This window comes from Salmo salar, chromosome ssa26, assembly GCF_905237065.1.
Source record: "Salmo salar chromosome ssa26, Ssal_v3.1, whole genome shotgun sequence".
Lineage (NCBI taxonomy): Eukaryota > Metazoa > Chordata > Actinopteri > Salmoniformes > Salmonidae > Salmo > Salmo salar.
In genome coordinates, this window is record NC_059467.1 from 40,883,066 (window position 1) to 40,906,896 (window position 23,831).

General features: G+C 43.9%; 1 protein-coding gene across 16 annotated transcripts in view; it reads right to left on the reverse strand.

Annotated features, from left to right (window-relative positions):
* myo9aa (myosin IXAa) overlaps positions 1–23,831 on the reverse strand; it is a 202,530-nt gene that overhangs the window by 130,563 nt on the left and 48,136 nt on the right. The window contains exon 1 of one of the 16 annotated variants that reach the window (XM_045708255.1): positions 7,747–8,291. The exons of the other annotated variants lie outside the window; for them this stretch is intronic. The gene's annotated coding sequence lies outside the window, so the exon portion shown is untranslated. Of the gene's footprint in view, positions 1–7,746; positions 8,292–23,831 lie in introns of those variants that run through there. 16 annotated transcript variants of the gene reach the window in all.

Genomic DNA, 23,831 nt, shown 5'->3' on the forward strand with positions numbered 1-23,831 from the left:
AGCATACCATCCTGCATCCCACTGCTGGCTTGCCTCTGAAGCTAAACAGGGTTGCTCCTAGTAGGTCCCTGGATGGGATACCAAGATGCTGTTGGAAGTGGTGTTGGAGGGCCAGTAGGATGCACTCTTTCCTCTGTTCCAAAATAAAATATCCCAATGCCCCAGGGCAGTGATTGGGGACACTGCCCTGTGTAGGGTGCTGTCTTTCGGATGGGACGTTAAACGGGTGTCCTGACTCTCTGAGGTCATTAAAGATCCCATTGCACTTATTGTAAGAGTAGGGGTGTTAACCCCGGTGTCCTGGCTAAATTCCCAATCTGGCCCTCATACCATCACGGCCACCTAATCATCCCTAGCTTCCAATTGGCTCATTCATCCCCCCCTCCTCTCCCCTGTAACTATTCCCCAGGTCGTTGCTGTAAATGAGAATGTGTTCTCAGTCAACTTACCTGGTAAAATAAAGCTAAAATAAAACATTTAATAAAAAGCTCTCAGTGATGCTTACTTGGATAAGACAACCCAACCTTGGCAAAAGCCTGACGGTTCAAACTGATCAGAGAACAAGCTAATGTTCGATTGTTCCAGAAATAAACAAAGCCATTGATCGACGAGTCTGGTAGCTTGGAGGTTAGAGAACTGACTAATGTGTCAGAGTACACAGAAAGAGGAACACTCTCTCTCCCTCTCCCCCTCCCTCAGTTACCCCCACTGGTAGTACTGCATAAAGCACTTCTTGGTTGACTCTAAATCCATACAAATTCGTCCGTAAATCCCGTGTTACACAACGGATTTCTCAGAAGCCAGAAAGCTGACTATCGATAGCGCTGGATATTAAGAAAGATAGCAGCACCCATCCACTCACTCACACTCCCAGGATAGAGCCAGACTACTCTGTTACAGGAAGCTGAAACTGTTACCCTAGCCAGCAGTCTCTTCTGCCCTGCCCTAGAGATCCCCACAGCACTGCATACAGAGTGTGTCAGCACTGCGCAGAGTGGAGATGCTGTGTGTGTGTGTGTGTGTGTGTGTGTGTGTGTGTGTGTGTGTGGTGCAGGGATGGAGAGACTTGGCAGGGTGCCCTGCAGGGATAGGCCTGTGTAGCCGCCTGCTGATGTCGAGGCACCCTGGGTAGCAGCACTCCAGTTCTCCTGAGATGTGGCCATTAGAGGTCGACCGATTAATCGGAATGGCCAATTAATTAGGGCCGATTTCAAGTGTTCATAACAATCGGGAATCGGTATTTTTGGCCACCGATTTGCCGTTTTTTTAGTTTTTTTTTAAATGCCTTTATTTAACTAGGCAAGTCAGATTAAGAACACATTCTTATTTACAATGACGACCTAGGAACGCCTTGTTCAGGGGGGATTCGGGGATTCGTTTTTGCAACCTTCCGGTTACTAGTCCAACGCTCTAACCACCTGCCTTACATTGCACTCCACGAGGAGCCTGCATGGCAGGCTGACTACCTGTTACGTGAGGGCAGCAAGAAGCCAAGGTAAGTTGCTAGCTAGCATTAAACTTATCTTATAAAAAACTATCAATCTTAACATAATCACTAGTTAACCTGTTGGGGCTAGGGGGCAGTATTTGCACGGCCGGATAAAAAACGTACCCAATTTAATCTGGTTACTACTCCTGCCCAGTAACTAGAATATGCATATAATTATTGGCATTGGACAGAAAACACCCTAAAGTTTCTAAAACTGTTTGAATGGTGTCTGTGAGTATAACAGAACTCATTTGGCAGGCCAAAACCTGAGAAGATTCCTTACAGGAAGTGGCCTGTCTGACCATTTCTTGCCCTCCTTGATCATCTCTAACAAATACAGGGGATCTCTGGCATGACATGACACTTCCTACGGCTCCCATGGGCTCTCAGAAGGCGGGAAGAAGCTGAATGATGTAATTCCATCCCCAGGCTGAAACACATTAGCGCGTTTGGCAAGTGCTCTATCAGAGGGCCATTAGACTGAGGCTCGTGCATGAGGGGATAGCATGCTTTTACTTTCACTCTCTTTGTAATAAAAAACGATTTCCCGGTCGGAATATTATCGCTTTTTTTACGAGAAAAATGGCATAAAAATTGATTTTAAATTGATTTTAAACAGCGGTTGACATGCTTCAAAGTACGGTAATGGAATATTTAGAATTTTTTTGTCACGAAATGCGCCATGCTCGTAACCCTTATTTACCCTTTCGGATAGTGTCTTGAACGCACGAACAAAACGCCGCTATTTGGATATAACAATGGATTATTTGGGACCAAACCAACATTTGTTATTGAAGTAGAAGTCCTGGGAGTGCATTCTGACGAAGAACAGCAAAGGTAATAACATTTTTCTTATAGTAAATCTGACTTTGGTGAGTGCTAAACTTGCTGGGTGTCTAAATAGCTAGCCCTGTGATGCCGGGCTATCTACTCAGAATATTGCAAAATGTGCTTTCACCGAAAAGCTATTTTAAAATCGGACATATCGAGTGCATAGAGGAGTTCTGTATCTATAATTCTTAAAATAATTGTTATGTTTTTTGTGAACGTTTATCGTGAGTAATTTAGTAAATTCACCGGCAGTGTTCGGTCGGAATGCTAGTCACATGCTAGTCACATGCTAATGTAAAAAGCTGGTTTTTGATATAAATATGAACTTGATTGAACAAAACATGCATGTATTGTATAACAATGTCCTAGGGTTGTCATCTGATGAAGATCATCAAAGGTTAGTGCTGCATTTAGCTGTGGTTTGGGTTTATATGACATTATATGCTAGCTTGAAAAATGGGTGTCTGATTATTTCTGGCTGGGTACTCTGCTGACATAATCTAATGTTTTGCTTTCGTTGTAAAGCCTTTTTGAAATCGGACAGTGTGGTTAGATTAACGAGAGTGTTGTCTTTAAAATGGTGTAAAATAGTCATATGTTTGAAAAATTGAAGTTTTTGCATTTTTTAGGTATTTGAATATCGCGCCACGGGATTACACTGGCTGTTGAGTAGGTGGGACGCAAGCGTCCCACCTAGCCCATAGAGGTTAACTACACATGGTTGATGATATTACTAGTTTATCTAACGTGTCCTGCGTTGCATATAATCGATGCGGTGCCTGTTAATTTCTCATCGAATCGCAGCCTACTTCGACAAACGGGTGTTGATTTAACAAGCGCATTTGGGAAAAAAAGCACTGTCGCTGCACCAATGTACCTAACCATAAACATCAATGCCTTTCTTTAAAATCATTACACAAGTATATATTTTTAAACCTGTATATTTAGTTAATATTGCCTGCTAACATGAAATTGTGTTACTGCTCTTGCGTTCATTGCCGTGGCTCGTTGCGAACTAATTTGCCAGAATTTTACGTAATTACGACATAACATTGAAGGTTGTGCAATGTAACAGGAATATTTCGACTTAGGGATGCCACCCGTTAGATAAAATACGGAACGGTTCCGTATTTCACTGAAGAAAAAAAAAACATTTTGTTTTCGAGATGATAGCTTCCGAATTCGACCATATTAATGACCAAAGGCTCATATTTCTGTGTGTTATTATATTATAATCAAGTCTATGATTTGATATTTGATAGAGCAGTCTGACTGAGCGATAGTAGGCAGCAGCAGGCTCGTAGCATTCATTCAAACAGCACCTTGTGTTTGCCAGCAGCTCTTAGCAATTCTTCATGCATTGCGCTGTTTATGACTTCAAGCCTGTCAACTCCCAAGATTAGGCTGGTGTAACCGATGTGAAATGGCTAGCTAGTTAGCGGGTGCGCGCTAATAGCGTTTCAAACGTTACTCGCTCTGAGACTTGGAGTAGATGTTCCCCTTGCTCTGCATGGGTAACGCTGCTTCGAGGGTGGCTGTTGTTGATGTGTTCCTGGTTCGAGCCCAGGTAGGAGCGAGGAGAGGGACGGAAGCTATACTGTTACACTGGCAATACTAAAGTGCCTATAAGAACATCCAATAGTCAAAGGTTAATGAAATACAAATCGTATAGAGAGAAATAGTCCTATAATTCCTATAATTCCTATAATAACTACAACCTAAAACTTCTTACCTGGGAATATTGAAGACTCATGTTAAAAGGAACCACTAGCTTTCATATGTTCCCATGTTCTGAGCAAGGAACTTAAACGTTATCTTTTTTACATGGCACATATTGCACTTTTACTTTCTTCTCCAACACTTTGTTTTTGCATTATTTAAACCAAATTGAACATGTTTCATTATTTATTTGAGGCTAAATGGATAGTATTTATGTATTAAGTTAAAATAACTGTTAATTCAGTATTGTTGTAATTGTCATTATTACAAATCGGCTGATTAATCGGTAGCAGTTTTTTGGGCCTCCAATAATCAGTATCGGCGTTAAAAAATCATAATCGGTTGACCTCTAGTGTCCATACAGCCATTACGAACCACTGTGGGTCGTTCAGATAGAAATCACTTGTGTAGAACAGACATGCCTCCCTGTGCCTCTCTGACGTGTAGAATAAGGAATCATATCAGTTCTATTCATAGCATTTCTATCGACAACGTTCAGTGCTTTGCAGCCTCCTGGACACAACCCAGGAGTATAACTCCCTAGTCCCTCAGTCCTGAGGAAGGACTTTATCACTGCAACGCTTTAACCCACCATCACAAGGACTTGATAACACTATCAGAACCATTACATAACGGACAACAGATGAGCCATTACAATACAGAACTGATGTAATCTTACAACACCTGACTTCACATTACCATAACATAGCACCACTAAAGCAGGTTCGTTTTCTGGGAATATCAGGCTAATGCAGAAGTCCACTGACACAGAGCTGATTCAGTCTCTCAGTAGGTCTGGGAATATCAGGCTAATGCAGAAGTCCACTGACACAGAGCTGATTCAGTTTCTCAGTAGGTCTGGGAATATCAGGCTAATGCAGAAGTCCACTGACACAGAGCTGATTCAGTCTCTCAGTAGGTCTGGGAATATCAGGCTAATGCAGAAGTCCACTGACACAGAGCTGATTCAGTCTCTCAGTAGGTCTGGGAATATCAGGCTAATGCAGAAGTCCACTGACACAGAGCTGATTCAGTCTCTCAGTAGGTCTGGGAATATCAGGCTAATGCAGAAGTCCACTGACACAGAGCTGATTCAGTCTCAGTACTGACTGACTACATACAGTGACAGACTAACCTTGCCACTGGGCAGAACTGACCCATGTGATTCACTATGCGCCGCTGTGGGCATCCGACATCAGTCATATTGATCCTAACTGACCAGTCTGGACCGCCCAGCCAGCCTGGGTCTGTGCCAGGCCACTGCAGCAAGGCAGAGATGGGCAGGACTGACTGACCTCTATGGCGAAGTCCAGAGTGGTGTGAGTATTAGCGCAAATAATGGTTGAATAGGTTATTTCTATCATCTTACGTCTCATATTCATCTCACTGTGTAGAGACGTACTGTGTAAATGCACATCCCTGTGCAAAAGTGTATTTTTGCCACTGTCTCCATCTGTAGGACTCTGAGGATGCATTAAACACCTATCAAAGTACATTTGAAGCATTGTGGTTCCAAACAGCAATTTCTTTTGAGGTGACATTGATTCATCACAAACTGCCTTAGGTGAAGACATCAGACAAATCCTTAGCGCCTGTCCAGCCAGCAGTGTTCCTGAGGCTTTAACCCTTCAGCGCCTGACCTTCAACTGCAGTACAACGCAGCAGAGGGTGAACGAAAGACCTGCAGGCCTGTAAGTGTGTGTGTATGCATGTGTGTGGTGTGCATGCATGTGTGTGACACACTGGTGTTGGCATCTGTTAGTGGTGGACTGCAGTCATAGGCAGGCTGTGAAGTAGAGGAGTGAACCAAGGGCCAACTGAACCCCCTAACCTCTATACACACACACACACACACACACACACACACACACACACACACACACACACACACACGGGGCCGAACAGAGCCCTTTGTCCTCCACAAGAGCCACAGCTGTTCGAGAAAGAAACACAGGGAAACCAGGGAGAGAAAGAGAGATGGAGCACACCGGGGGCACACAGATACAAAACAGGAGAGCAGCAGCAGAGAGGAGTCAAAGCAACTGATGCAGGATGGGGAGTGATGCAGGATGGGGAGTGATGCAGCGTTGGGAGTGTCTATGCGCATATGGGTGCTGTATTGGCAGTAGCTACAAAGCTGATTGCTTTTCCAGCTTAAGACACACGCACACAGAGAGACCAGAGAGACAGACCATATTATGTAAAGTGTGTCCCTATGATGTCTCTGGGGCAGAGTGTCAGCTCCACTAAAGACTACAGAGCCTAAAGAGACAGACAGCAGGCAGCCTGGCCCCCACTCCAACGCCACCTAGCCTGGGCCCCCACTCCAACGCCACCTAGCCTGGACCCCCACTCCAACGCCACCTAGCCTGGGCCCCCACTCCAACGCCACCTAGCCTGGGCCCCCACTCCAACGCCACCTAGCCTGGGCCCCCACTCCAACACCACCTAGCCTGGGCCCCCACTCCAACGCCACCTAGCCTGGGCCCCCACTCCAACGCCACCTAGCCTGGGCCCCCACTCCAACGCCACCTAGCCTGGGCCCCCACTCCAACACCACCTAGCCTGGCCCCCACTCCAACACCACCTAGCCTGGCCCCCACTCCAACACCACCTAGCCTGGCCCCCACTCCAACACCACCTAGCTTGGCTCCAAACCATCCGGCCCCCACTCCAAACCATCCGGCCTGATGGATCTATCCGAATAGTGAAAACATTCTGGGAGGAGAGTCGTTAGGTCTGTCTGGTGTAGCGATGGGACATGCTGTTCTTGGTTCAAGGCTAGAGGAGGTTCCAATTGGAGAATAAGGCCTATGTCTAGTCTAGATCTCTTCAGGCCACCATAGGGCCGCTGGGATTAGGCTCAATGTTGGCACTTATGTAATATGTCACAATGTCCAGAACTGTGAAAAAGAATGGTCCGAAATCAACAACAAAAAAGTACAAACTATAGGCTGGGCCGAGACTTTTGCAAAAGACACATCTGGACACAGCTTTTTAGCCTTCTCTATGTCAAGCCAATGATGGCACAGTGGATCCACAAGATAACAAACAGTCCTCTAGTCTAGAGCCAAGTCCCTGGACTGACCTGACTCAGAGTGAATTACATCTGCAACCCAAACCCACTGGACTTAATGCTGATCTGTCACTTTCAGTGGAACGTGAGACGCAGGAGTGTGTGGAAAAGAGCCAAAGCACACACATACACACACCCACGCAGAGCAGACTTCCACACATACAGACAGATACATGCACATCACATGCACACACACCCACAGTTATGCGTTTGACATTAGCGAAGTAAATGTGCTCCGCTATTTCTGAACAGGCCCCATCTTCTAGCGCAAACAATAAAACCCACTCACTCTCAAGGACTGTGTCAACATGGGATTTCTCAACAACTCCAACCATCTTCTTGTCAGCCTGCTGAGGTTTTGTTCCCCTATCCACTTAGCTCTCTTGTGAAAGACACTGGATTTCGTAAAAAAGCAAAGGTTTAAAATAGCTGATTTAGGACAGTGAAATTACACGATGTTGGGGGTCACACACCCGAAGAACATGCCTGACGTTTTACATTCTCCCAACCAATTGTGCTATTTTGTTAGTTTTTTTGTGTAACTTTTTTAACTTATTGTGTACATAATGTTGCTGCTACTGTCTCTTATGACCGAAAATAATTTCTGGACATCAGAAAAGTGATTACTCACCGCGGACTGGAAGAAACTTTTTCCTTTAACGAGTCCGACGAGAAGGATATACTGCTTTCACTGGAACAGGCCCAGATCCCCGCCTTTTGCGTGAAGAAAGGATGCAAGAAAAGGGGCTGCAGATCGGGCATCCTTCTGAAGATCCGTAGGCGAGCGAGTAAACTCCCACTGCCATCCGTTCTTCTTGCTAACGTGTAATCATTGGATAATAAAATTGATGACCTACGATTAAGATTATCCTACCAACGGGACATTGAAAACTGTAACGTCATATGTTTCACAAGACATGGCTGAACGACGTTACAGACAATATAGAGCTAGCGGGATTTTGCATGCACCGGCAAAACAGAGACGCTACCTCTGGTAAGACGAGGGGTGAGGGTGTGTGTCTATTTCTCAATAACAGCTGGTGCGCGATGTCTAATATTAAAGAGGCTCGCCTGAGGTAGAGTACCTTCTGATAAACTGTAGATCACACCATCTACCAAGAGAGTTCTCATCTATATTATTCGTAGCTGGCTATTTACCACCACAGAACTAAGCTGGCACTTAGACCGCTCTCAACCAACTCTATAAGGCCATAAGCAAAGAAAAAAATGCTCACCCAGAAGCGGCACCCCTAGTGGCCAGGGACTTTAATGCAGGCAAACTTAAATCAGTTTTACCAAATTTTTTACCAGCATCACATGTGCAACCTTCCTGACGGGCCGCCCCAAGGTGGTAAGAGCAGGCAACAACACATCTGCCACGCTGATCCTTAACACTGGGGCCCGTCAGGGGTGTGCACTTAGTCCCCTCCTGTATTCCCTGTTCACCCACGACTGCGTGGCCAAACACGACTCAGGCCAAATGCTGATGACACAACAGTGGTAGGCCTAATCACCGACAACGATGAGATGGCCTATAGGGAGGAGGTCAGAGAACTGGCAGTGTGGTGCCAGAATAACAACCTCTCGGTGCATGTGACAAATAAACTTTGATTTGACTTCAACACACCCACCAACATGAATGGGAATAGCAGGTCTTTTATTGAAAGGAAACACCTTTTTCCAGTGAACTCAAGATTTTATGGCAAAAAGTAAAGACCATACATAGAATACCCATCTACGGAGCGGATGTTCCATCTCTCATGAAAATACAATATCTTCAATGAAATGTTTACACAAATTGGTCTACATGGTGCTGCACCTTATTTGACAAATACCCATATGACCAACAAGAAAGTTCACTTTTAAAGTATTCCACACAGGAAAACTGAGATGTACTGATGATTCCACTGGGAGATCCTCTAGACAAGAGAACGTACAGCTCCACCATAGAGGACCCCTCGACAAGAGAACATACAGTTCAACCATAGAGGACCCTCTAGACAAGAGAACATACAGTTCCACCATAGAGGACCCTCTAGACAAGAGAACATACAGCTCCACCATAGAGGACCCCTCGACAAGAGAACATACTGTTCCACCATAGAGGACCCCCTCGACAAGAGAACGTACAGCTCCACCATAGAGGACCCTCTAGACAAGAGACCATACAGCTCCACCATAGAGGACCCTCTAGACAAGAGACCATACAGCTCCACCAGAGGACACCTCTAGACAAGAGAACATACAGCTCCACCATAGAGGACCCTCTAGACAAGAGAACATACAGCTCCACCATAGAGGACCCTCTAGACAAGAGACCATACAGCTCCACCAGAGGACACCTCTAGACAAGAGAACATACAGCTCCACCATAGAGGACCCCTCGACAAGAGAACATACTGTTCCACCATAGAGGACCCCCTCGACAAGAGAACGTACAGCTCCACCATAGAGGACCCTCTAGACAAGAGACCATACAGCTCCACCATAGAGGACCCTCTAGAGAAGAGACCATACAGCTCCACCAGAGGACACCTCTAGACAAGAGAACATACAGCTCCACCATAGAGGACCCTCTAGACAAGAGAACATACAGCTCCACCATAGAGGACCCTCTAGACAAGAGACCATACAGCTCCACCATAGAGGACCCTCTAGACAAGAGACCATACATCTCCACCATAGAGGACCCCTCTAGACAAGAGAACATACATCTCCACCAGAGGACCCCTCTAGACAAGAGAACATACATCTCCACCAGAGGACCCCTCTAGACAAGAGACCATACAGCTCCACCATAGAGGACCCTCTAGACAAGAGAACATACAGCTCCCTATAAAGGACCCTCTAGACAAGAGAACATACAGCTCCACCATAGAGGACCCTCTAGACAAGAGAACATACAGCTCCACCAGAGGACCCATCTAGACAAGAGAACATACAGCTCCACCAGAGGACCCCTCTAGACAAGAGAACATACAGCTCCACCATAGAGGACCCTCTAGACAAGAGAACATACAGCTCCACCATGGGTGATCCTCTAGACAAGAGAACATACATCTCCACCATAGAGGAATGTGTGTGTTCATACCAAAACACAAGATGCACTCGGTCCAGTGGATTACTCTAGTATCACCCAGCCATCCCTCTCTACCACTCAGGCCCTTTGTCCTCCACTTGGCTTGTTAGGTACAGTAAAATGAGGATGGCTTAAAAGGAGGGGGCCCGCCAGGCTTTGGCCTTGCCATGGCGGGAAAAGGAAGGAGAAGCCAGAGTCGAGCGGAAGCAGAGGAAATGCGGGTGGCGGGGAGAGAATCTTCCTAAATCTGGCTACTATAGAGGGGGAAGGAATGTAGCAGAGAGGGGGAGGGAGACAGATAGAAAGAGAGAGACAGAGAAATGTTGCTTATGACAAAAGTTGTAAAGTGTTATATCTGTTATAAAGGCTTTATGAATAAGGACACTTACAGTAAAGTGTTACATATCTGTTATAAAGGCTTTATGAATAAGGACACCTACAGTAAAGTGTTACATATCTGTTATAAAGGCTTTATGAATAAGGACACCTACAGTAAAGTGTTACATATCTGTTATAAAGGCTTTATGAATAAGGACACCTACAGTAAAGTGTTACATATCTGTTATAAAGGCTTTATGAATAAGGACACCTACAGTAAAGTGTTACATATCTGTTATAAAGGCTTTATGAATAAGGACACCTACAGTAAAGTGTTACATATCTGTTATAAAGGCTTTATGAATAAGGACACCTACAGTAAAGTGTTACATATCTGTTATAAAGGCTTTATGAATAAGGACACCTACAGTAAAGTGTTACATATCTGTTATAAAGGCTTTATGAATAAGGACACCTACAGTAAAGTGTTACATATCTGTTATAAAGGCTTTATGAATAAGGACACCTACAGTAAAGTGTTACATATCTGTTATAAAGGCTTTATGAATAAGGACACCTACAGTAAAGTGTTACATATCTGTTATAAAGGCTTTATGAATAAGGACACCTACAGTAAAGTGTTACCAAAGTCTGATTAGCCAGTATGGCATTGTTTTCCTTTCTCACACAGTGATGATGAATTGTAACGCGATCTCCACATCCCTTCACCAAGAACCTCATTACTCAAAGATGAAATGTTGGGTGGAAAAACTGTTGTTTGTGTGAAGCATGAAGGAGCAGCGCTGTGAAAACAGTTATGGTGAGGTCGAGTATGGAGTGGGATTCCTAAGCAGCAGCAACCCAACTCTCCTCATGTATTTGCAAGGCCAAGAATCTCCTTGTGCTAACAGAGCGATGCTATTGCTAATTGGTATTGTAGATCAGTCAGTGTTGGCCGGAGGCTGGGCTAGGACTTCTGCTTTCCCAGAGTACTGCCTTAGCTAACTGTGTGTACAGGGATGGAGTTACTGGAGACGGTGGAAGGTAAAAGGTCTAGTGTGGTAAAGGTGGCTGAAGGAAAGTCGTTCTCAAACACACTGAATCACAAAAAGAGAAGGGGACAGAGATGCAGTAGTAACAAATCACATAATATGCCATTTAACAGACACTTTTAGCCAAAGAAACTTGTAGCCATGCGTGCATATATTTTACGTATGGGTGGTTCCAACTGGAATCGAACCCACAACCCTTGAGTTGCAAGCGCCATGTTCTACCGACTGAGCCACGGTCAAAGGAAACCAGGACAAAAGTGACAATAGCAGACCTACAGTGAGTTTTTGGGCATCCCACTGCAACAGTAGAACAATAACTACTATTGTGTTCCCTGCCAATACTGTAGTAGCGTTCCAAATCAACTCCAGGGAGAGAAGAATCTGTTAAACAGATGAAAAGCCATTTTGTGCAAGGTAGATTCTTGGTTCTTGTGGATGTTTTTTTAAACCTTACCTCACGGCTTTAAAGATATCAGCGAAATGTTCCATAAAATAAATGACTCCTTCTGAAGATGTACTTCTGGTAGCTTTAGGTTAGGTATCCAACTTCACCAAATACAAGTCTACTTTATCTTTATTGAGGTTAGCATGAGGACATTCATGTGATTGCGTCTGAGCCTCAGAATGGGAGGAAAACAGCACTGCTTTCTGGCCAGATGTCAATAACCCACTTCAGACAGGAACCAGTTGGCCCACAATAAGTCAAATGGTACTGAACACTCAACACTCTACTGCAAGGTTTCTTAAAATAGGGGTCAGGGCCCTGGGTATGTGAGAGGTGGGTCGTGAGATATGAGAATACATGCTGTTTGGGGTTTTAGGCTGGGTTTCTGTATCGCACTTTGTGACATCAGCTAATGTAAAAAGGGCTTTATAAATACACTGATTGATATACACTGCGTGCACAATTATTAGGCAAATTGTATTCCTCAGGATTAATTTTATTGTTGAACAAACACAATGCTCTCAGTCAATCCAAAATGTTATTGAACCTCAAACCTGAATGTTTAACAAAGGAAAAGTGAGTTGTCTTTCTCAGGGAAATATATAAGTGTGCACAATTATTAGGCAACTATTAGTGTGCAGAATTATTGGGCAACTAAATTACAAAAATAATTTCTCTCAACTCACTTGTTTATTCTCAATTTTTAGAGTAAGTGTAACAGATAAGTAACACAAAATGACAATTATATAACATTTTTGGCCTTTCAAAAATATTCAGTGACCAATATAGCCACCCTTATTTTCAATAACTGCCATGAGCCTTCCATCCATGGAGTCTGTCAGTTTCTTGATCTGTTCACGATCAATTTTTACTGAAGCAGCAACCACAGCCTCCCAAATGCTGTTCAAAAAGGTGTATTGTCTTCCATCACTGTAAATCTCACATTTGAGAAGGGCCCACAAGTTCTCAATAGGATTTAAGTCAGGTGAGGAAGGGGGCCAGGTCATTATTCAGGCATCTTTGAGGCCCTTGCTGGCTAGCCAAGCAGTGGAGTACTTGGATGCATGTGATGGAGCATTGTCCTGCATAAAGATCATGGCCTTCTAGAATGCTGAGGACTTCTTCCTGTACCACTGTTTGACGAAAGAATCTTCCAGAAACTGGCAGTAGGTTTGGGAGTTGAATTTCAGTCCTTCTTCATCCCGAAAAGGTCCAACTACCTCATCCTCAATGCTAGCAGCCCATACCAGTACCCCTCCTTCACCTTGCTGGCACCTGACTCAAAGTGGTGCCCTGTGTCCATTACTGATCCTGCCACGGGCCCATCCATTTGGTCCATTAAGAGTCACTTTCATTTCATCTGTCCATAAAACCTTTGAAAAATATGTCTTCAGGTATTTCTTTGCCCAATCTTGACGCTTCAACTTGTGAATCTTATTCAGTGGTGGTCTGGTTTCAGTCTTCTTGACCTTGGCCATGTCTCTGAGCACTTGACACCTTGTACTTCTGAACACTCCATGTAGGTTGCAGTTCTGGAATACGGTGGCACTGGAGGATAATGGGTTCCTGGTAGTTTGACGTTTAATTCTTCTCAAGTCTTTTGCTGTTAATTTGCGCCTTTTCTTCCCCGTGCGTTTTTTGCGCCCCAGTTGACTATTCACAACAAAACGTTTGATTGTCCGGTGGTCACGCCTCAATAGTTAAGCGATTTAAAGAGTGTCGCATCCGTCTGAAAGGCATTTTACATTTTTGGCTTTTCAGTGTCAATTAAATCTCTTTTTTTGGCCCATTTTACCTGAGCTAATGAGGCTGCCTAGTAATTATGCACACCTTGATATAAGGTGTTATTCACGTTTGTCACACCCTCCCTCATTACACAAATACATATCAGCTGAAAATGATTAAATCCAAAAGGGCATTCAAGTTTATACGGTTTGGAGTTGGAAAATGTGAATAGAAACAATGATAAGATCAGAATACTCACTTGCCTAATAATTGTGCACGCAGTGTATATACCACACATTATTTCTACTTAATTTGGCTCGTTGAAGAATGATTTAGGTCACGGGACGATGGTCAATTTCTCATTTGGGTGTCTAACTGAAACAGTTTAGGAACCTCTGCTCTGCAGCTGCTCCTCAAGCCTCAGCTATGACTTCATCTATTCTACTAGCCAGGAAATATTTAACCATGCAGGAAATCACTTACGAAACTGCAAGGAAATCCATGTGGATTCACCAGAAGCAATGTATGAAACCAGTACTTTATCATTGTGTTCATATGGCTTTCATCAGTGCTGTGATTGCTAGGCTTTTGATTGGAGGTGGTGGAGAAAGACAGCTTGGCTTTCTGCCCTTTATCTCCCTAACTCTCTCCCTCGGTCTCGCCATGAAAAGTTTCTCCCTTAACTCCTCCATACATGAACATTGTTTACTTTGGAGAGCTTCCATTCCCTAATCCAAGACCAGTATTTACCCAGCAAACACCCTTCACTAAACGCCACACCACTGATGATTTCAGCTCCTGTGTAGTGGGTCACGTACAGCTTCCATTGCTATCTTGCTTGACTACAACAAAGATTATTTAAATCAATTGACTAAACTCTGTCGAAGTGAGGTAACAATAACTACACTGACCAAAAATATAAACACTTCAAGAGCTGAAATAAAAGATCCCAGAAAAGTTCAATATGCAGAAAAAGCTTATTTCTCTCAAATGTTGTACACAAATTTGTTTACATCTCTGTTAGTAAGCATTTCTCCTTTGCCAAGATAATCCATCCACCTGTCAGGTGGGGCATAATAAGAAGCTGAACAAACAGCATGATCATTACACAGGTGCACCTTGTGCTGGGGGCAATAAAAGGCCACTCTAAAATGTAAAGTTGTCCCACAACAATGCCACAGATGTGTCAAGTTTTGAGGGAGAATGCAATTGGCATGCTGACTGCAGGAAATGGTCCACCAGAGCAGTTGCCAGATAATTGAATGTTCATTTCTCTACCATAAACCGCCTCAAGTCGTTTTAGAGTATTTGGCAGTACGTCCAACCAGCCTCGTGTGAGTGTCGTGTGGGTGAGCGGTTTGCTGATGTAAATATTGTGAACATAATGCCCCATGGTGGCGGTGGGGTTATGGTAAGGGCAGGCATAAGCTACGGACAACTAACACAACTGCATTTTAAATTGATCGCAATTTAAATGTACGGAGATACCGTGATGAGTTCCTAAGGCCCATTGTGAGGCCCATTTTTTTTTTTAAAGGTATCTGTGACCAACAGATGCATATCTGTATTCCCAGTCATGTGAAATACATAGATTAGGGCCTTATGAATTTATTTCAATTGACAGATTTCCTCATATGATCTGTAACTCAGACAAATATTTGAAATTGTTGCATTTTGCAGTTATATTGCCTCCCGAGTGTCGCAGTGGTCTAAGGCACTATAGCTGTGCCACTAAAGATTCTGGGTTCGAGTCCAGGCTCTGACGCAGCCGGCCGCAACCGGGAGACCCATGAGGAGGCGCACAATCCGCATAGTGTCGTCCGGGTTAGGGGAGGGTTTGGCCGGCAGGGATATCCTTGTCCCATCGCGCACTAGCGACTGCTGTGGCGGTCCGGGTGCAGTGCACGCTGACACGGTCGCCAGGTGTACAGTGTTTCCTCCGACACATTGGTGCGGCTGGCTTCCGGGTTAAGTGGGCATTGTGTCAAGAAGCAGTGCGGATTGCATTGGGTTGCGTTTCGGAGGAAGCACGGCTCTCGACCTTCGCCTCTTCAGAGTCCGTACGGGAGTTGCAGCGATGAGACAAGACTGTAACTACCAATTGGATACCACAAAATTGGGGAGAAAAAAGGGTTAAAAAATATATAAATGAAGTGTCAAACTTCAGATTCTAAGCTAGCTTGAAGTGTGAGAAGAGGAGGAGGAGGCAGAGGAAGGGGGAGGTTCTGCACATGTAATGCTCTGGGTGTTTCTAGAGCTCTTCCTGTTAAACCAGACATGTTGAGGTAAAGCCAGAACAGCTGGCCTCATCAGCCAGCAACAAACCCACAACATGGGTCACATGTCAAGCATTAGCTGGTTACGGCTAGACTAGGGCTAACTATAGACGGAGTGAAGGGAGTGACTTAGCACAATGAGGCTAACGCTAACCCACATGGACACAGCAGAAAGGAGGTCAATCCCATTAGTTAGATCTCAGAGACACTTCTTCCAATCCCGGGAAAATTCTCAGGGCTATACTCCTGCGGCCTGTCTAGATATAGTTGTAGGCTGGGAGTATTTTTCTTACATTTTTGTATTTATTTAACAAGGCAAATCACTTAAGAACAAATTCTTATTTACAATGACGGCCTACCCTGGACAAACCCGGACGACGCTGGGCTAATTGTGCGTCGCCCTATGGGACTCCAATCACGGCCGAATGTGATACAGCCTGGATTCAAACCAGGGACTGTAGTGACACCTCTTGCTCTGAGATGCAGTGCCTTAGACCGCAGCGCCACTCGGGAGTATGATATGCTACATTCTATATGAGCTAAACAAACGCAAAAAGAATGTAGCCTATTGTACCGAAACATTCACTAGAGAACCATGTTCTGACGCATTTACTGTAACAACGTTCTGTTACACATCAACAGGACGTTGTTAAGGCCACGGCTTACTCAGAAGGAAGCAGTGAAGTCCAGATACAATGGAGATAGAGGCTGTTAAAGGCTTTACATTGGGAGGGAACTGTAGTCATTGTTGTGGACAGTTAAGTCATTTCTATACCACAGGCAACATTCCAGGTGGACAAGCGCTTTATTCTTAGCATGGTGGTGACACGTATCATCTTACAGGGCTTGGGTTGTGAGTCGAGTGCAGTTAGAATGACCAGACAACCAGAGAAGGAGGGGTGGAGTGAGGGAGCGAGGGGGAGAAGGTGAGAAGGGACTGACAGTTTAAGCTTTCCTTCAACAATTAATTTATTGTCGATCTTTGGCCTCAACGCTACATGACTGTGAGTCACTGTCCAACAAACTTGATTACATTTTTTTTAATTTTATTTAATTGTTGATGCATTCACTAAATTAACTCAATTAAATGTAAACAGAACTGACCTCAACCTTGCTGTAGACAAACTTCAGAGCGCACTACGCTCTTTGACCAAAAAGTATGGACACAAACTCTCCAAACCTACCTGGAGTCAAACACAGCATGCACCTAAACCACACTAGGGGACGGTTACAGGAAGAGCACAGTCCACGGCCCGTGATGTTATTTCCACGACTGACCTACTGCGGGGTGATGTCCCTCGTGTTGTTCACTAGTAAGAAACCCTGCTGTTTTCCAGATGTCTGTGCTTTAGTGTGAGGAAGCCCATCTGGACTAAGAGTACCGGGCCGCTACGAAGCCCATCTGGACTAAGAGTACCTTGCCGCTACGAAGCCCATCTGGACTAAGAGTACCGGGCCGCTACGAAGCCCATCTGGACTAAGAGTACCGGGCCGCTACGAAGCCCATCTGGACTAAGAGTACCGGGCCGCTACGAAGCCCATCTGGACTAAGAGTACCGGGCCGCTACGAAGCCCATTTGGACTAAGAGTACCGGGCCGCTACGAAGCCCATCTGGACTAAGAGTACCGGGCCGCTACGAAGCCCATCTGGACTAAGAGTACCGGGCCGCTACGAAGCCCATCTGGACTAAGAGTACCGGGCCGCTACGATGCCCATCTGGACTAAGAGTACCGGGCCGCTACGAAGCCCATCTGGACTGAGAGTACTGGGCTGCTACGACGGCCATCGCCAGATGTGAACCGCACCACTACAGTCACCTCTGTAGATTGATGTACACTGAACAAAATATAAACGGAGAATAGAACAGTTACAGTTCAAGGAAATCACTCAATTGAAATAAATGAATTAGGCCCTAATCACTGGGAACAGCTCTGGTGGACATTCCTTGTGGATACCATTTAAATTGCACTAACGCTAGTTAGTTGCGTCATACAATGCTACCTTTAACTTCCTTCATACTGGCCACAGAGACATAAAAATGGTATCCACTTGTTCATCTGACTCTGGGGAAGTAATAAAGGGCCTCATTGCCAAAAATCCGAAATATCCCTTTAACATGATGCAATTTAGCTGCTATCACTGGGGCCAAGCTTCCTGCCATCCAGGACCTATATACTAGGTGGTGTCAGAGGAAAGCCCAATGGTCAAAGACTCCAGTCACCCAAGTCATAGACTGTTCTCTCTGCTACCGCACAGCAAGCGGTACCGGAGCGCCAAGTCTAGGACCAAAAGGCTCCTTAACAACATCTATGACCATGGGTAAAATGTTAATGGTCCCTGTTCAAACAAATCCCGGGAAAGGACCCAACTGACCAATGAGCTAGTGGAAGGGGATATAAGTGTAGTTTAGCTGTGCAGACATGATAAGAGTTAGGGTGAAGGAATGTTGGACTACACATTCTAATGCTCACCTTTACAGTTCAGTACAGGAGAGAGACAGGTGGGGAAGTGGTGCACATGGGAGTCTACTTTGTGATCTACATGGATAGACTAACTTGAGACATTAACATAAAGACACTGACTTTATACACCCAGATAGACTAACTGGAGACACTGACTTTATACACCCAGATAGACTAACTAGAGACACTGACTTTATACACCCAGATAGACTAACTAGAGACACTGACTTTATACACCCAGATAGACTAACTGGAGACACTGACTTTATACACCCAGATAGACTAACTAGACACACTGACTTTATACACCCAGATAGACTAACTAGAGACACTGACTTTATACACCCAGATAGACTAACTAGACATTTACATTTAAGTCCTTTAGCAGACGCTGTTATCCAGAACTACTTACAGTAGTGAGTGCATATATTTTCATACTTTTTCATACTGGTCCCCCATGGTATTCATTATTACTAAGGGCCCCCCCAAAGAGTCCTCCCACTCCTCTTACGGAAGGAAAGTGAAAAACAAGGAGGAGAAAGGGGTTACAGAGGCAGAAAATGAGAGTACAAAAAGGACTTTTAACTTAAAAACCAACTGACATCCACTCCTTTACATGTACAGGACAGAAGAGGAGTATAGAGGGCTGCAGAGGAGGGAGCAGCAGGATAACACAGCCAGCTGCAGAGGAGGGAGCAGCAAGATAACACAGCCAGCTGCAGAGGAGGGAGCAGCAAGATAACACAGCCAGCTGCAGAGGAGGGAGCAGCAGGATAACACAGCCAGCTGCAGAGGAGGGAGCAGCAGGATAACACAGCCAGCTGCAGAGGAGGGAGCAGCAGGATAACACAGCCAGCTGCAGAGGAGGGAGCAGCAGGATAACACAGCCAGCTGCAGAGGAGGGAGCAGCAGGATAACACAGCCAGCTGCAGAGGAGGGAGCAGCAGGATAACACAGCCAGCTGCAGAGGAGGGAGCAGCAGGATAACACAGCCAGCTGCAGAGGAGGGAGCAGCAGGATAACACAGCCAGCTGCAGAGGAGGGAGCAGCAGGATAACACAGCCAGCTGCAGAGGAGGGAGCAGCAGGATAACACAGCCAGCTGCAGAGGAGGGAGCAGCAGGATAACACAGCCAGCTGCAGAGGAGGGAGCAGCAGGATAACACAGCCAGCTGCAGAGGAGGGAGCAGCATGATAACACAGCCAGCTGCAGAGGAGGGAGCAGCAGGATAACACAGCCAGCTGCAGAGGAGGGAGCAGCAGGATAACACAGCCAGCTGCAGAGGAGGGAGCAGCAGGATAACACAGCCAGCTGCAGAGGAGGGAGCAGCATGATAACACAGCCAGCTGCAGAGGAGGGAGCAGCAGGATAACACAGCCAGCTGCAGAGGAGGGAGCAGCATGATAACACAGCCAGCTGCAGAGGAGGGAGCAGCAGGATAACACAGCCAGCTGCAGAGGAGGGAGCAGCAGGATAACACAGCCAGCTGCAGAGGAGGGAGCAGCAGGATAACACAGCCAGCTGCAGAGGAGGGAGCAGCAGGATAACACAGCCAGCTGCAGAGGAGGGAGCAGCAGGATAACACAGCCAGCTGCAGAGGAGGGAGCAGCAGGATAACACAGCCAGCTGCAGAGGAGGGAGCAGCAGGATAACACAGCCAGCTGCAGATGGACACAGTCAAGGCCACACAGGAAAGGAGGAATGGATGGTGTGTGTATGGGGGGGGGTGTAGGAAAAAGAGAGCAAGGGCAAAGAGAGAGATGATGTGTATTAGTGATGTGTGAATGATCGTTCCTGTTCATGTTGGTATTTTTGTACACTATGATGTGTCTCTACAACGAAGGAAGCGAACAACTCTTCGGGGGTACTGAGTGCATTTGAACGGAAATTATTGAACCATGTAGTTTCAACTGGAAAGAATGAAACCAAGCCATAACAAATGGAAATCCAGAATGTCTATTTTCCACTCCCATAACGTGTACAGACAGTGAGTGCGTGTCTATGACTAACAGAGAGACATTGTGTATATTAGTTAAAGCTGTTGAGAAGATAAACAGCCTATTCATTAGGATGAAACATTCAAGTGGAACTGACAACATTTTAACTACTTTGCAGATATGAAACAAACAGAATCATAATATCAGAAAAATATATCAAATTCCTTGTTTATGCTACAATACCAACTTTCTAAGAGGTTTTAAAAATAGGTTCTATTTGATTCAAAAGACAACCATGAACAGGTAGGCCATTTGATCAACATGACTGTAAAGTTCCCAAATATTAGAGGACTCCCGTGGTATTTACATACTTGCAGAAATCCATTCAGGTGTATTTTGCCATTTGCTTTATAATGATCTAATGTTGCGCTGTTGCTACTGCCTGTAAACACACAGTCCAGTTCAAAGTGAATGATGGCAGGTCTTACTGCCTGTAAACACACAGTCTAGTTCAAAGTGAATGATGGCAGGTCCTACTGCCTGTAAACACAGTCCAGTTCAAAGTGAATGATGACAGGTCCTACTGCCTGTAAACACACAGTCCAGTTCAAAGTGAATGATGGCAGGCCCTACTGCCTGTAAACACACAGTCTAGTTCAAAGTGAATGATGGCAGGTCCTACTGCCTGTAAACACAGTCCAGTTCAAAGTGAATGATGGCAGGTCTTACTGCCTGAAAACACACAGTCCAGTTCATAGTGAATGATGACAGGTCCTACTGCCTGTAAACACACAGTCCAGTTCAAAGTGAATGATGGCAGGTCCTACTGCCTGTAAACACACAATCCAGTTCAAAGTGAATGATGGCAGGCCCTACTGCCTGTAAAACACACAGTCTAGTTCAAAGTGAATGATGGCAGGCCCGTGGGGAAAATTGCTTATTTGCATATAGGCCTACTGCAGCTCTGATTGGCTATGGCGCACCGGTCTGTGTAGAGTCAGGTCCTGGACAAGACAGATGTTTTTATTAGGTTTTATTTAGTGCAGTGTGCGTTCCCACTTTATATTGCTATAGAATGTTCAATTGCCTTAATGTACGTCATTCCCAAACAGTCTGAAAACGTGAAAATGACCATATTTAGGTATATATATATATATATATATATATATATATATATATATATATATTTTTATTTATAAAACATTTTTTGAGTGCGCACCTAAATATGGTCATTTTCACGTTTTATTACCCATATATATATATATATATATATATATATATATATATATATATATATATATATATATATATATATATATTACACACACACACACAAATATAAAGCTGTCATATTCTTCTTGGGGGTTTATAGGAACAGATTTTAATAAGATTTCATGTTGCTAAAACACTGACAATTCCACTTTAAACCCATTTATGGGTGATGGGAAGGGTTGCAAAATTCCTGGAACTTTCAATAAATGACCGTGGTTTTCCATAAATCCTGGTAGACGACTATTATGATTAAGGATAATTAGAGAACAGTGACTATTTCTACAGATAGAAATCTGACACACTTTTCTGTTCCAGACTATTCCATACATCTATTCTCCCATATATCTATCAAGTCTATACGCAAATATCTATTCTCCCATATATCCATCAAGTCTATACGCAAATATCTATTCTCCCATATATCTATCAAGTCTATACACAAACATCTATTCTCCCATATATCTATCAAGTCTATACACAAACATCTATTCTGCCATTTATCTATCAAGTCTATACGCAAACATCTATTCTGCCATTTATCTATCAAGTCTATACGCAAATATCTATTCTCCCATATATCCATCAAGTCTATACGCAAATATCTATTCTCCCATATATCTATCAAGTCTATACACAAACATCTATTCTCCCATTTATCTATCAAGTCTATACGCAAACATCTATTCTCCCATATATCTACCAAGTCTATACACAAACATCTATTCTGCCATTTATCTACCAAGTCTATACACAAACATCTATTCTGCCATTTATCTATCAAGTCTATACGCAAATATCTATTCTCCCATATATCTATCAATTCTATACGCAAACATCTATTCTCCCATATATCTATCAAGTCTATACGCAAACATCTATTCTCCCATATATCTATCAAGTCTATACACAAACATCTATTCTGCCATTTATCTATCAAGTCTATACGCAAATATCTATTCTCCCATATATCTATCAATTCTATATGCAAACATCTATTCTCCCATATATCTATCAAGTCTATACACAAACATCTATTCTGCCATATATCTATCAAGTCTATACGCAAATATCTATTCTCCCATATATCTACCAAGTCGATACACAAACATCTATTCTCCTATATATCTATCAAGTCTATTCCAAACATCTACTCTCCTATATATCTATCAAGACTATTCCATATATCTATCAAGTCTATTCCATATATCTAACAAGACTATTCCATATATCTATTAAGTCTATTCCAAACATCTATTCTCCCATACATCTATCAAGACTATTCCATTCATCTATCAAGACTATTCCATACATCTATCAAGACTATTCCATACATCTATCAAGACTATTCCATACATCTATCAAGACTATTCCATTCATCTATCAAGACTATTCCATTCATCTATCAAGACTATTCCATTCATCTATCAAGACTATTCCATACATCTATCAAGACTATTCCATACATCTATCAAGACTATTCCATACATCTATCAAGACTATTCCATTCATCTATCAAGACTATTCCATTCATCTATCAAGACTATTCCATTCATCTATCAAGACTATTCCATACATCTATCAAGACTATTCCAAACATCTATCAAGACTATTCCAAACATCTATCAAGACTATTCCATACATCTATCAAGACTATTCCATACATCTATCAAGACTATTCCATTCATCTATCAAGACTATTCCATTCATCTATCAAGACTATTCCATACATCTATCAAGACTATTCCAAACATCTATCAAGACTATTCCAAACATCTATCAAGACTATTCCATACATCTATCAAGACTATTCCATACATCTATCAAGACTATTCCATTCATCTATCAAGACTATTCCATTCATCTATCAAGACTATTCCATACATCCATCAAGACTATTCCATACATCTATCAAGACTATTCCATACATCTATCAAGACTATTCCATACATCTATCAAGACTATTCCATACATCTATCAAGACTATTCCATTCATCTATTAAGACTATTCCATACATCTATCTCTCTAGCCACACTGACAAAGGCCCAGGTGTAGTACAGGCAGCGGGCCGGGGCAGCGGGCCGGGGCAGCTAGTGAATGACGACAGCAGGTGCTGGCTACACTGTGTTGCTGACGTGGCATCTGAGGACT